General features: G+C 44.5%; 1 protein-coding gene across 2 annotated transcripts in view; it reads left to right on the top strand.

Moving 5' to 3' along the window:
* KIRREL1 (kirre like nephrin family adhesion molecule 1) overlaps positions 1-13,757 on the top strand; it is a 124,608-nt gene that overhangs the window by 22,407 nt on the left and 88,444 nt on the right. The window lies entirely within an intron of this gene.

The raw sequence follows: 13,757 nt of genomic DNA, 5'->3' as shown, positions 1-13,757 counted from the left end.
CCAGCAAATCCCCCACCTTCCCCAAACGTGCCCTTATCCTTTGGCCTCTGCCCCCAACCCCTCCTAAGGGGCCCACTCTTGCTGTCATGGCAACCAGGGGATTAGGGCCAGTTTAGAAGCCCAAAGATGTGGGAGAGGGTGTAGAGAGGAGGCAGGTGGAAGGAGGAAATGAGAGAATAAGGCAATGATAAGGAAACAGAGCTGGGTAGGGGGAGGTGCCGGGCAGAGGAAGGTGAAGGAAAAGAAGGGATGAGAGAGAAACCTCATTTATCCTCAGAGAGAAAAGGAGGGAGGAGGGAGGAAGGAAGAAAGAGAGAGAGAAACCTCAACTTTTATTTAAAAATCAGAGCAGTTGGAGTCGTTGCCATGGCAACGGCAAAGAAAAGGAGATAGCTTGTGAAGCCATGAAAACCCAGTAGGGGTAAATGTTTAAAGCCAGAAACAAAAACCATTGAGAGATGATTAAGTAACAGGCTGCAGGTTCCAGACTCCTGCTCATTGTCAGGGGACTTGGCCTGAGATTCCAGCCTGCTCTACCTCTTCTCCACCCTTTACTCGCCCTCACTCACCACGAGGATTTCAAAGAAGTAGCTGAGGAGCACCAGCCCCTCCCTGCAATCTTTCCTTTATCAGGGACTGCCCTTCTCACTCCAGTCCCAGAATCCCCACACCAAGGCTGGAAAAGCTTTCTCTCCTGAACCCTTAGGAAAAATACAGTCTTTGTAAGGAAAACAACAAAGCTTTGGTAAGATAAACAGAAGAACTTCTGGACACTGAATTAATTTCTAGATGGGTAATTAAGTTGTGGATTTTCTTCCCTTGGATGATTTCCAGGATTAAAGATTCAGATGTTATTGACAGGCTGACCTCTGTGTTGATGGTTGCCCTCCGGATCTCTGAAATGTTAGGGTACCTGGATTCTTCCTTCAGAAGGGGAGGCACATTCTAGTCTGGGAGCTTTGCTGGGGCTGCTTAGTTGTATTTAATGCTAACTCTAATTCCTCTTTTAATGCTCCTTAGGATTTTTCCAGAAGGCTTAATCTTCCCAAGCCTCAAAATGGCCAGAAGCTAAACTGATATTTTGGAGTTAGGTATACTCTGCAGAAATTAGTTTTAAAAATGCCAAAGTATTTTTTTTATTTTTTTTTTTTTATTTTTTTTTTTAAGGGTAATTATTTATTTATTTATTTATTTTTATTTTTTACAGAGACAGAGAGAGAGTCAGAATGAGGGATAGACAGGGATAGACAGACAGGAACGGAGAGATGAGGAGCATCAATCATTAGTTTTTCGTTGCGCATTGCGACACCTTAGTTGTTCATTGATTGCTTTCTCATATGTGCCTTGACCGCAGGCCTTCAGCAGACTGAGTGACCCCTTGCTTGAACAAGCGACCTTGGGTCCAAGCTGGTGAATTTTTGTTCAAACCAGATGAGCCCACGCTCAAGCTGGTGACCTCCGGGTCTCGAACCTGGGTCTTCCGCATCCCAGTCCGACGCTCTATCCACTGCGCCACCGCCTGGTCAGGCTATTTTTTTTATTTTTAAAATGAGTTTCACTCAGTCACCTCTCTCTGACCCCAGACATCACAATAGCTGGCTGACCTCCCTTTGCCACATCTCCTTAGAGATATAATTTTTTTTTAAATTTCTTATTGAATTTATTGTGATGATACTGGTCAACAAAATTATACAGGTTTCAAGTGCACAATTCCACAACACATCATCTGCACGCTGCATTGCGTGTTCGCCACCCCACGTCCAGTCTCCGTCCGTAGCCGTCTGTCCCCCCTGTACCCTTCTCCACCTCCGGGAAATGATCTTGGAGTTCTGCCTCCCCTATCTTCAGATGGCTCCCAAGAAATTGTGAATACCAGAGAAGGCTGTGATGTTCTTTTCTTCCTCTCATCTTGGGTTGCAACTCTGAACTAAAGGCCAAAATAGTTTAAGTTGCAGGAGTCCTGTTTTATATCTGCGGTTTTCCCTTCCACTGTTATTAGCTACCTGCATTGCACCAACACTCTAAACTTGATCCTTAGACTAAGGCAGACCATCAGAGAGTAGCAAACTGAGACTGACTGGTCCCTCAAAGAATTTTACTGAGCAGGGCACTTGGCATTGTGCCAGCAGCTCGAACTGAGAAATTTTCTAAGGAGCAGCTTTATGAAATTCCTAATTCTATTTATGATAGGAATGTTGCCCAGGACATGGTTCAGCGCATCACCGTGTCCTTTTGTAATGATCCACTGGAGAAAGTTCTGACGTGGTACTTTATTTAAGATACTGGTTAGTTTTTATTTTATGGACACTAAATTGTGTTACTGATTTTCTTTTCTCTTTGCGCTGGCTGCTTGGAAGCTCAAAGCTACCTTTGTGGTTCATCTCTGATGAGATATTCAGGATCTTATAGAGTATATTTAGAATATTATCTTTACCTATCTTTACCCCAACCTCAATTTATTACTGGTGTCCTTATTCTTTTTCCCTGCTTGTCTAATCACCACCACCCCCTACCAGTGTCTAGTGCAGGGGTCCCCAAACTACGGCCCGTGGGCCGCATGGCGGCCCCCTGAGGCCATTTATCCGGCCCCCACCGCACTTCCAGCACCTCTTTCATTGGTGGTCAGTGAGAGGAGCATAGTTCCCATTGAAATACTGGTCAGTTTGTTGATTTAAATTTACTTGTTCTTTATTTTAAATATTGTATTTGTTCCCGTTTTGTTTTTTTACTTTAAAATAAGATATGTGCAGTGTGCATAGGGATTTGTTCATAGTTTTTTTTATAGTCTGGCCCTCCAAAGGTCTGAGGGACAGTGAACTGGCCCCCTGTGTAAAAAGTTTGGGGACCCCTGGTCTAGTGTCTTCTCTTAATTTACTTTTTATATCATTGACCAAACATGTCTATGTATCCTGCCTCAAGTCTTTTGTAGAACAAATACATTAATTTAGTTAGCATATATAAAACATATAACATAGTGCCTGGTGAACAGTAATAAGCAACTACTACAGGTCAACTTTAAGGAACAAGTAATATAAATTGTCTCTAATATTCTTTTCAGAGGTGCTGTAAAGATGGACTGGGGGCTGTGGGAAGCTATTTAAGTCCCCACATTAAAGCAATCTGTAACTAGTTAACTCTCAATGAACCCAGGAGAGCCCCCCACTCCAAGGATAATGTGCTGTCACTGATTGTTTTCATCTTTTTTTTGTAACTTCAGAATGTATTGTGGTAATAATGATGATAGTAATCAGATTTGCTTTGCTTATTACAGTTGACTTGGATGGTTATTTGAATAAATTTCTAATTCCCTGCTCTCACTAAGAATGACAACCGAAAAGTTCTGGCAAAGGGAATCAGCCTGCCTGAGATGAAGATTTTTCCATGGGTAATCCCCAAAGTGAGAAATCTATGTGCTAGCAATGGAGAGCTGATGGTGTTGTTCCTAGCCGGAGGAGGGAGGGAATTAAGCCCGGGAAAAATAACCGAAATAACCCGGTAAGACAAGAGGAGGGTTACAAAACGTGACCTTTGTTTGTGAGCCCTGCACAACCTGACCTTGATCAGGTTAGGTTGGCCCTGAGTTCTTGGTTCTTTTCTTGTCTATTCATTTCCAACCAACCTTTCATTTGGTCCTGAGGGAACACGAAAATGACAGTCCCTGGCAGCCTTGCTTTTGTTTAGCCCTGCACTTATTGAGCGCTTACTGTTTGCTACACAATGTTAAGAGCTGTGGATGTGGAAAGAGACGAGAGTTCTCTTTACTTCCTAAGGGCAGGATTCCAGTTCTTCCTCTTTTTTCTAAGTGAGATAAAGTGTGGAGTGGATAAACAGCCCAGGTAATGGTCCTTTTCCCTGGCATTCTGTCCCTTTTCTTCTTTACCCCCTTTCTCCTGCTGAAGCATTTCTTTTTTTATTAATTTTTATTTATTTATTTATTTTTTACAGAGACAGAGAGTGAGTCAGAGAGAGGGATAGACAGGGACAGACAGACAGGAACGGAGAGAGATGAGAAGCATCAATCATTAGTTTTTTGTTGTGCGTTGCAACACCTTAGTTGTTCATTGATTGCTCTCTCATATGTGCCTTGACCGAGGGCCTTCAGCAGACCGAGTAACCCCTTGCTGGAGCCAGCGACCTTGGTTCAAACTGGTGGGCTTTTCCTCAAACCAGATGAGCCCGCACTCAAGCTGGCGACCTCGGGGTCTCGAACCCGGGTCCTCTGCATCCCAGTCTGATGCTCTATCCACTGCGCCACCGCCTGGTCTGGCCTGCTGAAGCATTTCTCAAGGCCCTTCTTCTAACTCTTCTTCTCTCATGTCCTCAAGGTCTTTCTCTCCAGTCCTCCCTCATTTTCTCTCTTACCTCTCCCTCTCTCTCAAGGTCCTTTTCCTTTCACATTTTCAATGTTTTTCTCTTTTTTGTATTAAAATAAATTTTGAGAAAGAAAATACTTCCACATTGGACTTTATTTCTGTCTTCTATTCTTTGTTTAAAAACAAAACAAAACAAAACAAAAATCTTGCCCAATTACTTACAGGAGGAAAAAAAAGAACAGCCCTCTCAATCTCTTAGTTATTTTGTTCAGAAGACAAAAGATCCTTCAGAATTGGAGAGGAAGGGGGAAAACCAGAAGAAAAAAAAAAGAAAAAGATTCCAGTTAAAAATCTTGATCAGGGTCAAAAAACCTGACAGAAAAGCTTTGTTTGAAGGGAATGTGAAAGGGGAGGAGGAGGGAACTGGCAACTAACAATTCTCAACCTCAGAAGGCAAATATCTTGAGAACTGAAGTAAAGTTGGAGATAGCAAGCTTTCTCACTGAAGTATTAGAATAGCTTTGATTCCCTTTTTAACCCAAGAGTCTTCTTTTAAGGCCTGTAAACTATGCTGAGAAGAATTGGGGGATGGTAAGGAAAAGAAAGCAGTAAACTATCATTTTAGTTTTACCCTGGGTCAGAATTGTCAAGAGTCAGAGCCAGGATAATTACAAAGAAAGCCTAGGTCTTGAAACCTCAGGCCCCAGGATGTTGCACCAGTGGTCCTGGCCTTCATACCTTCTGAGAGAAAAAAACAAGAAGAGAGGAGGAAGCAGAGTTGAGATGCAGTGGGAGAGAAGGGAACTGTTCTAATGTGGCTGGTGATGGTGAAGCTAGTGAAATCCTGGGAGAGACCTGTGGGCAGGTGGGAGGCCACATAATGGTGCTGCCATGGAACTGGGGTGGGGAGAGAAGGGTGCTGACGTAGGAATGGAGTATGAGAAGGGACGTGTAATGTGAACGGAGATGGGAGGTGGGAGAGCAAGGTTCCAACTGGTCATAACTTTGGGAAGAAAAAGATTCAGAAATGTACCTTGATTTGAGGAATAGTGAAGCAAAGAGTAACTTGGGGCATTATTGAAGGGGTATCAAAAAGAACAACTCGAGTGAAGAAGAAAACATAAAGCTGGACACCTGGATAAGAGAATGCTGGAATGGAGAGGCAAGGACAGAGAGGGGCCAGGGACCCGTCACTCATGAGGCCTCTCTAAATGCCTACCCTCCTGAGAGGCTATCCTGCTGGGAGTGGATGAGCCAGCTTGAGAATTATTTGTGGGAAGTATTTACATCCATGGCTACTTTTGCCCAGCCCCTGGTATCCAACCATTGATTGATGTGTGAGAAGCAAATATGAACCAATTTTAATATTAACCTGGACAAAAATATAATTAGGCAGATAATTTATTTCTTCTGTTCTGGCTGCTGCAGGAAAGAATTTACATATGGTTCATTTTGATGACTTAGGAGCATCTTTTCTTTTCCTGTCCCGATGTCTCTGGCTTGAACCAAAGAAGTAGAAGCCCAGAACTTTCACCCCTGCCCCTCTAGAAGTCCCAGAGACAGACATGCCACCAGGGAGTAGATATAGGACCCTAAGCCTGTGAACAGACACAGGGCAAGGGCACAAGTTGATCAAGTAATGAACAGGTAAGCAAAGTGGGAAAGAGGGAGAAGTCAGCAAGAAAAAGGAACAGATCGAAGGGGGAAGGAGTAAAGAGCCAATGCACAGTGTGCATTGCAGGGTAGGGAGAGAAGGAAAAGAAATTACTCAGTTATCCTGAGATAATTGCAGAACAACAAGATGGATTCTGAAAGGAGTTAGTTCTTTGTATGTCCTGTATTATTATTATTTCCACAACCTAAATGAGCAAAGGAAAGGATGTGGACTATTTTGGCAGGGGCACTTTGGGAGATTGGAAAGGGAGTAAGGACAGGGGTGACAGTGGGGGTGACTGCTAGGGGTGATGTTCCTATGTAATGTTAAGGCCACATGCATGTCCCAGGCCGAGAGCTCCACATGGCTCCCTTAGAGCAAGCTGTTCACTCAGGGCACTTCACTTGGAGGCAGGAGTGGAAACTCCAGGCCTAATTGCTAGGTCTCTCTCAGCTCTTCCAGGGAGCACGGGGCAGGAAATTCCTCAAATTCCAGGCTTGTAGGATCATTGCTGAGCTTAACCACAGAGCAAGGGAGAGAGGCAGAGAGGGCTGCCTCCTCTCCATTTTTTTTCCCTTGCAGTTTTAAAGCAGCAGCAAACTAAAAGGATTTAGAGGGGCTTATGGCTAAGAGAAAGGCCCCCCCAAATAATAGTCCACTGTAAAGAAATTCCTAGGTCTGGGTATTCCAAAAAATTTGGCCGTTAATTGAGTAAAGTTGAGGTTGAAAACAGACTGTTGTGGACTGGGACAGGGGCATTTCCTAGGTTTTTTGTTTGTTTGTTTGTTTGTTTTAAGTTCTGAGGAATAATCAGGGGAAAGGAACTTGCTTTAAGAGAACCTGAGGAAGCACTGTCTTGTTGAAATAAACGTGACCAAGCAGGGAGCGCATCAGAAGGGGTCTAGGGGCTCACAGTGTTTCCTTTTGCTGTAGGGGGAAGTCGGTCAGGTCTCCCAGAGCACTGGGTGGGGAAGTGAAAGCAGATGCTATTCCCTGTGTCACCTTGCCGTTTTCTGAATAGCCCGTTTTCTCACCTTCCTGCTCCTTCAACCCAAATGACTTCTTTTACCCTTTCTTTGGCCTTAGAAATCTGGATTTGCCTTCAAGATGCTCTTTAAAAGCCTCTTCTGTTAAGGTAGTCTTTACCATTCCCCACAAAGGATAAACAATTTTTCCCTCTGGCTTTCAAAGAAAATTGTTTGAATTTCAACATACTTACCTGTTGTCTTAATCAGTGTGAGCCATTTTTTTTACCTTTGCCTCTCTCACAGGACTAACACTCTTGGAGAAGAGGGACTATGTCTTGTTCCTGTTTGTAACTTCCTGCTCTTACCTCTTCTCCCCAGTAAATAGCAGAGTTCCTGTCATGCAATAAGTCCACACACACAAAAAGATTGTTGAATGACTATTCCAGTTATTTCATATGGTTTGTCCACTTGGTGGGTCCTTGTAATGGATGTTTAATTTAAAATTTGATTCCTCTTCCAGCTAACCACACTACTCTTTATATTACCACTTAATATGTGTTCAGAAAATACAAACACTTTTTTTTTTTTTAACAGAGACAGAGAGAGAGTCAGAGAGAGAAATAGATAGGGACAAACAGACAGGAACGGAGAGAGTTGAGAAGCATCAATCATTAGTTTTTCGTTGCGACATCTTTATTGGTTGCTTTCTCATATGTGCCTTGACCGTGGGCCTTCAGCAGACTGAGTAACCCCTTGCTCAAGCCAGCGACCTTGGGTCCAAGCTGATGAGCTTTTGCTCCAACCAGATGAGCCCACGCTCAAGCTGGCAACCTCGGAGTCTTGAATCTGGGTCCTCCGTATCCCAGTCCAATGCTCTATCCACTGCGCCACCACCTGGTCAGGCTGCAAACACTTTTTAAATAGATCTTCAGTAGAACATAATTAGGTGCTGCTAAAAATTCACAATTAGCCTGACCTGTGGTGGCGCAGTGGATAAAGCATTGACCTGGAAATGCTGAGGTCGCCGGTTTGAAACCCTGGGCTTGCCTGGTCAAGGCACATATGGGAGTTAATGCTTCCAGCTCCTTCCCCCCTTCTCTCTCTCTGTTTCTCTCTCTCCCTCTCTCTCTCCTCTCTAAAAATGAATAAATAAAATTTTTTAAAAAGTTTAAAAATTCACAATCATGCTTTCCAAAGCTAAAAGGAAATGGCTTTTGCATTATCTATAGTACTGCCCTTCCTCAGTGGTGTCGATAACTGAGATGCGAATATTTTCATCATAACTGACGATGGGACTGGCTTAAGCGCAGTTGGATTTATTGGGTTGGAAGAGGAAGAAACAGTGGCTATGGTAATTCTCAGTTACCCAGAGTACATATTGTTGGTGGTCCCGCCCTCAGCAGTAACCTAAAAATGTCCAGTGTATGTTGCAGTCAAGAAAGTATCTCTACCAAAACCTCAAGAATTCACAGAAAAAAAAAATGCTGTATCCCAGACTTCATCCTAGGGCTGTGAAATTCTTTCTTGGTAGTATAAAATCTTTTCAGTTCTTTAGACTTGTGTCCCCCCTTTTGTTCTTAGAACTTTTTTTTCTGGGTGACCAGGACATGTCTTTTATTGCACTTTAATGTAGATTCTCCACCAAAAAAGAATTCAGCTAGCTGTTTGATGTCAAAATGACTCCTTGTTCCATAATTCAGTCGCCTGGTGAAAGGACCACAGTCTGTGAGGTATTATCCTCATCCTCGTTTCCTTCCTGACTACTACATGAGCTGTGTGACTTTGAACCAAGATACTTGATCTCTCTGGGCCTCAGTCATTCATCCCTAACATGAGGAAATTTGGCTCAGTAAAAGCAGAAGCTTATTGGCCCTGGCCGGTTGGCTCAGTGGTAGAGCGTCGGCCTGGGTGCAGAAGTCCCGGGTTCGATTCCCGGCCAGGGCACACAGGAGAAGCGCCCATCTACTTCTCCACCCCTCCCCCTCTCCTTCCTCTCTGTGTCTCTCTTCTCCCGCAGCCAGCCGAGGCTCCACTGGAGCAAAGATGGCCCGGGTGCTGGGGATGGCTCCTTGGCCTCTGCCCCAGGCGCTAGAGTGGCTCTGGTCGCAACAGAGCGACGCCCGGGAGGGGCAGAGCATTGCCCCCTGGTGGGCAGAGCGTAGCCCCCTGGTGGGCGTGCCGGGTGGATCCCGGTCGGGCGCATGCGGGAGTCTGTCTGACTGTCTCTCCCCGTTTCTAGCTTCAGAAAAAATACAAAAAAAAAAAAAAAAAAGCAGAAGCTTATTTTAGCTGTAGTTGGGGTTTTTGTGGGGTTTTTTGTATTTATATATAAAATTACTATGTTTTTAACCTTACTGCCTGACCTGAGGAAGGCTGAGAAGGCCCCAGAGTTTGTGTGGCTGTGGAAGCTCCGGTGGGCTTTACGAAAGGGGTTTGACTTAATCCCTTAGGTTCACTTATAAGGTCTGGTTATACTTACCATGATATATATACATGCGACTTCATATAAATATAATGCTACCTGAGTCATTGAATGCTTGAAGAGACAAGAAATAATACTGAGTAGTATGGTTATAGATGGGGCTAGTTTGGCTAGACTTCTTAGAGGGATCAATCTGGAGCAGGACTGAGATGGAGGAGAACTGGCATAGATTGCAAGGAGAGAAAGAACTCCAGTCCAAGTGTGTGGTTGGGTGTGGGTTCTTAGTAGACAACTATTGTGGGTTCTTACAAAGTGGGCCAACAGAATGAAGTTTGAGAGACTACATTCAGATTTCTGGGCTTATGAAATTAGGGAAAGACAAAATGCAGGCAAGATGCTGAAGGGGCCATTATCTAAATGAGACCAGTGGGATATGAGTGGTGTGGAAAACATTATAAATATCTGGAGAAAGGGAGTCTTAGAATTAGAACTGTTCACTCACTTAACATGTGCTAAACACTTGCTATGTTTTGGGCAGCAGTTCTGGAAGGGACCTTTGAGGTGATTTCCATGAATTAGGAAACTAAGACCAGACAGGGATGGAGCCTGACCAGTGCCACACAGCTGATTCTGACCAGCTGATTCCTGATTCCTGTTCCAGTGCTCTTTCCACTATAGCGAAGTACCACCCATATTCATTGACCTCAATTTCTCTATTAAATTTACATTTAGTGCCTGAGGGGCTCCCCTGGGTATAAAGTGACCTAACACAACACAGGATCTCTATGGTAGATGTTTCCCCCCACAGTCAAAAGTTAGGATTTGCCCAGATCTTTTGCTAGATACCCAAATCCCAGGCCTGAAATTTAAATTCCCCACAGCCTCTGGCACAGACTGCACAATAACTTAATCAGAAGGGAGTGAGAGGGTCAAAGTGTTCAGACAGGTGCTGTGCCACCAGGCTCCTCTCTTGCCCATCCACATCTGTATTCCTTTGAATAGTGTAAGGGCATGTGCAGACCTTCTGCTAAAGTGCCTAAGTCTTGTTCCCACCCTGCTTCTTAGTCTCGTTCGTGGTCTCTTATCTGCATATACCCATGCAAGTGAGAAAAAATTCTAGGATCTGGTCCGGGAGGGGCAAAGGGGAGCCAAGAACAGCCATCCTAGATGATGATAGGGTCCACAGACCTTATGAAGTTCTTTTGGAGCCATATGTAGCCCCTACTCTCGTCTCTTCAAAGGTTTGACCTGCAGCCATGAAGTGGGCCAAGCAATTGCAAAGTTCTGATCTGGAAGGCTATGCCTTTCTCTTTTGACCTTGGCAAGGGAAAATAGTGTAAATTGTACCCCTTGGCAATCATTTCATCACCCTGTGTACTTTGTGAGAGGTAGGGGGTGGCAGGAGAGAGCTGGCTCCAAATGGATGGGGCTCTGCTTTATCATCCTGTCTACGGAAACATTCATGGTCTTCTTTTTTTTTTTTTTTTTTTTTTAATTTTTAATTTATTTATTTATTCATTTTTAGAGAGGAGAGAGAGAGGGCGAGAGAGAGACAGAGAGAGAAGGGGGAGGAGCTGGAAGCATCAACTCCCATATGTGCCTTGACCAGGCAAACCCAGGGTTTCGAACCGGCGACCTCAGCATTTCCAAGTCGACGCTTTATCCACTGTGCCACCACAGGTCAGGCCTCATGGTCTTCTTATTGATGATAAGGCCTCCATAGTTTTAGATAGCTAATAGTATGCTTTCATTTCAGTTAGTTTCAATCAGCAAGCATTTATTGAGTGCCAGGCATTACATGCCCAGGAAATAGAGGTAAATACAATATGACTACCTGCCTTCCAGGAGCACATAGTTAAGAAAATTTTTATTTAAGACCAACATAGCACCCATCTCAGACATAGCAAAGAGGCTGGCTATGAGGAAAGGTTTTTTTTTTTTTGTTGTTTTTTGGTTTTTTTACAGAGACAGAGAGAGTGATAGATAGGGACAGACAGACAGGAACGGAGAGAGACAAGAAGCATCAATCATCAGTCTTTAGTTAGGACACCTTAGTTGTTCAATGATTGCCCTCTCGTATGTGCCTTGACTGCGGGCCTTCAGCAGACCGAGTAACCCCTTGCTCCAGCCAGCGACCTTGGGTCAAGCTGGTGAGCTTTTTGCTCAAACCAGATGAGCCCGCGCTCAAGCTGGTGACCTTGGGGTCTTGAACCTGGGTCTTCCGCATCCCAGTCCGACGCTGTATCCACTGAGCAACTACCTGGTCAGGTGAGGAAAGGTATTTGAAGACAGAGAACAAGGAACATAGTTGTGGAAATCCCCCAACCTGCCAGCAGTTCTCCCTTCTTTGAATAGAAGGCAGCTTGAGATATGATGGAGAGAGCACAAGAGTAAGAGGAGAGTTGGGTGTCTAATGCCAGCAGCATCAGGCAAATCACTGAATTACTCTGGTACTTGGTGTCCTAACTCTAAATTGAGGTGCCATTAAACAACTTCTTAGATTTCTTCCATCTTTAAGATGTAACCAATCTAGGAAGGCTTTCTAGAAGAGGTGCAATTTTAGTGTTTAAAAGTGGGAAGGAAGGCCCTGGCCAGTGGATCGGTGGATAGAGCATCAGCCCCGCATATGGACGTCCCATGTTTGGGTTTAAATTCCTGGTCAGGGCACACAGGAGAAGGGACCCTCTGCTTCTCTCCCCCTTTTGCTCTTCTCTCTGTCTTCCCCTCCCACAGCCAGTGGCTCAGTTGGTTTGAGCATCTGCCCGGGTGCTGATGATAGTTTGGTTGGTCCTAGTGCAGCAGTCTCAGGTGCTAAAGGTAGCTTGGTTGATTTAAGCGTCTTCCCCAGACAGGGGTTGCCAGGTGGATCCGGGTTGTGACACGTGCAGGAATCTGTCTCACTATCTTACCCCTTCTCACTTAAAAAGAAAAAAGAAAAAAATGGGAAGGAAACATTAAGTTATTGTTCTGGGGAAGGCATCTCTGTTATGTAGTGTCATCTTGAAAAAATAGAGGTGGGAAGGAGTGGAGGGAGGAAGAGAATGGAGACAAAGGGTTTAGAACAGATATTGTGAACAAGTAGTATAGGAATTGGTCAACCTGGAGCATGAATGCGGGAAGGCCTTTTGGAGCCAGTTGTGGAAGATCATATCTGAAAGCATAATGGTTTACAGTGGGGGACTTGAAACAGACCTGGCAGAGGGAATCCAGATGTTTGGATGGTTTCCCTAAGGCAGGTGTCCGCCAAGCCCCCACCCACGGCTTGGCAAGATTGCCCTGACCTCAGAATTAAAGGCAGCTTACCACCAGCTGCATTTTTAGAAGGAGGAAGGGTGGTGTGGCAAAACCAAATCAGTAATTTTTCTAAGGTTGGAACTGTTAGCTCTAAATTGAAGAAACCAAATTTAAAAAGAGGTTCCGCCCTAGCGGGATGGCTCAGTTGGTAGTTGGTTAAAGCATCATTGTGATATGTAGGGGTTGCTGGTTTGATCTCTGGTCAGGACACATACAGAAGCGGATTGATGTTTCTGTGTCTCCCTCTCCATTTCTCTCTCTGAAAACAATCAATTAAAAGAACTTAAAAAAAATAGAGGTCTTTCCTTCAGATTCCCGCAGCAACAGCTGTGGGCAGCTTAAGTGTGACTGGCAGATACCCTGTCACCAATGTGACCCTTGGTAACTCCTACATAGGGCTCATCCTTCAATCTGTGGAAAAGGCATCATCAGATTGTTTTTCTCCTTGGCCTGGATTTCACAAGCTGTTCACTGTCACTGGGTCTAATGTTTGGAACTAACTAGTGGATTTTGAACACCAGCTGGGCACTTAGATTTTTAGAAAAGTCAGAGTGCCCTCCTCTAAGTTTCCCCCATTCTCTTAAGGGATGGAATGTATACTAATTACTCAAAATATACATTGCTTTCAGTGCAGTGGAGGCACTGAGTGTGCGAGGGAAAGAGGAGAGAAGGATAAGGAACATTAGTGAGAAAAGGAGAAAGACAGAAATCGGGGAAATGGACCAAGAAACAGGAGCTGGAAAATAAAAAAGCAGAAGAGAGGGGTGGAGCAAAAGATAAAAGGAAGCCAGAAATTAAGGATTCTGAGGCAAGGAACAAACTGAGGATGCCACAGGGAGAAGGAAGGACAGGTGACCTAGAGCAGGCAGCTGAGACAGGAAGCAAAGGAGAGAGGGGGAGTGGATCACACATAGCAAAGGGCATCTTGGGAGACTGGAGGGAAAGGCCAGGGGGAAAATAGCCAGAGAAAGAAATGGGGAAGAGAAAGAATAAACATCGAGATGAGGAGGGAGAGATATAGCCAGGAAAAAGAAGAGAACAAGGTAGCAGGAGGAGAGGCCAGAATAGAGGACCAGGAGAGGGAAATAGGAGCAGAAGAGATAAGA

This window comes from Saccopteryx leptura, chromosome 2 (genome assembly GCF_036850995.1).
Source record: "Saccopteryx leptura isolate mSacLep1 chromosome 2, mSacLep1_pri_phased_curated, whole genome shotgun sequence".
In the NCBI taxonomy this organism is placed as follows: domain Eukaryota; kingdom Metazoa; phylum Chordata; class Mammalia; order Chiroptera; family Emballonuridae; genus Saccopteryx; species Saccopteryx leptura.
The sequence above is the reverse complement of the archived record's forward strand: the minus strand, read 5'-3'. Positions and strand labels throughout refer to the sequence as shown.